General features: G+C 40.2%; 1 pseudogene; it reads right to left on the reverse strand.

The window, feature by feature from the left end:
- Window positions 1-1,279: 1,279 nt before the first annotated feature.
- Window positions 1,280-1,819, reverse strand: LOC102832436 (annotated as a pseudogene).
- Between the last annotated feature and the right edge of the window lie 60 nt (window positions 1,820-1,879).

A 1,879-nucleotide genomic window follows, 5' to 3' on the forward strand; every position in this document is an offset into this window, starting at 1 on the left:
CCAACCGAAAGGTCAGTGGTTCAAACCCACCAGCTGCTCTATGGAAATCCTATAAAGGGTCACTTTGAGTTGGACCTGACCAGATGGCACAACAGAATCCATGGCACCTAACGACACTAATGAAAAGAATGAGATCTCTGATCTGGAGAAATTTATAGCTTACATCATTAGAAAATAAATAAATAAAGCCAAGTGAGAGGGATTCATATAACATTAGAAAAAAAGCCAAGTGAGAGGGAAGAATATCCCCTGGTAGCATAGAGATTACACATTGGGCTGCTAACAAAACAGTCAGCAGTTCAAATTTACCAGTGCTCCACAGGAGAAAGATGAGGCTTTCTTCTCCTGTAAGGTTTACAGCATTGGAAACCCTATACATTTGTCACTATGAGGTGGACCTGACTCAATGGCACACCATCACCACCACCATATAAAAACTTGCCCTTGAGTAGGTTCCAATTCATAGTGAATTTGTTTAGGACTTCTGAGGATCAGCGAGTGGGTATGACTCTCCAATCTTGTGGTTAGCAGTTCAGCGCTTATCCTATACAGCACTACACCAGGACTCCAAGCTAGAATGTCAGTGTTCAAATTACTCAGTCTCTTTGTGTCCATGTTCCTCCATTTAAAAAAGGGGAGTAGAATAATGTCTATTTAATAGGATAATATTGAATATTCAATGATTTAATGAACATGAGACATTTAGGATAATGTTCAATTTTACTGTTATTCTATCCCTAGCAATTTATGTATGCTTATATTCATGCATCTATTTTTTATGTATCTATTTATGGAAAAGCAACATATATATTGTAATATTAAAACAGTACTAAAGAGATATGCCCTGAAAATGTCTTCCTTGATCACCTTGTGAGCATTGTTCAGAATTTCCTGGGTGCCCTTGCATGTTAATGGTCAAATGGACACACAGGATGCACCATGTTTATGTACCTGTTCCCCATCAAATATGTGTGTCTTGGAGACCTGCCCATATCTGCACATGTGCATCTACTCTGGTCTTTTCTTAAGCTTTATAATATTTTATTGAGTGGATGCACCATAATTGATTTGACCACTCCACAGATTTGGGTCATTTCGGTTTGTATTGATTTGACCAGTCTTGTTTTTGCCAACACTGCTGCGATGAATTCTAAAACTCAGACATTGGTGTCAGATGGACTGGGTTAAGTCCCAGCACTGTCACTTATCAACTGTGGTCAGTGTTCACAACCTAAATTTTCTTAAATACCAATTGTGGATAATATTAGTGCCCCCCCTTCTAGATGTCCTTAACTTCCACACCTGTTTCATCAACCTCTTTCTCTTCACTCTCCTCTTGTACAGTTGGAGTTTGTGTGTTTTCCTGAATGTTAGAGACAACTTCACCTTGAACTTTGAATTTTTCTGCAGCTGCTAGCTGTGCTTGCTGATATAAATCCTAGATTTTGGCTTCTCCAGAAACTATATAGGTATCTGAAGCTGGGCTCTTGTAGACATCTGGCTTTGTGATGACAAAGAGGATATTCTTATATTTCCAGATAGTGACTCTAGCAACCTCTGTGATGTGCCAAAGACCCAGATTGGACATAGCCTTCAGTGCCTTCTTTTCACTTCGACTCTGTTTTGCTTTACTGACTGGTTCTTCATCAATTTCAGCTGCTGCTGACAGCTGTGTAGTTAGTTGCCTGTGTGGATTCCTGTTCTTCAAGCTCTGTACTGATTCATTGCTGTTAGATTCTGTTCCAGACCCTGTCTCAGCCTGGGGCTGTGGCAACTCCTGCTCTGTAGCAGGGATGGTTTCAGTGGCTTCACCTGGCATTTTGTGCAGGGAATGTGGAACCAAGATGGTGGCAGAAAAAGCCTTATCCAACATTTTTTA

This window comes from Chrysochloris asiatica, unplaced genomic scaffold (genome assembly GCF_000296735.1).
Source record: "Chrysochloris asiatica unplaced genomic scaffold, ChrAsi1.0 scaffold00213, whole genome shotgun sequence".
In the NCBI taxonomy this organism is placed as follows: domain Eukaryota; kingdom Metazoa; phylum Chordata; class Mammalia; order Afrosoricida; family Chrysochloridae; genus Chrysochloris; species Chrysochloris asiatica.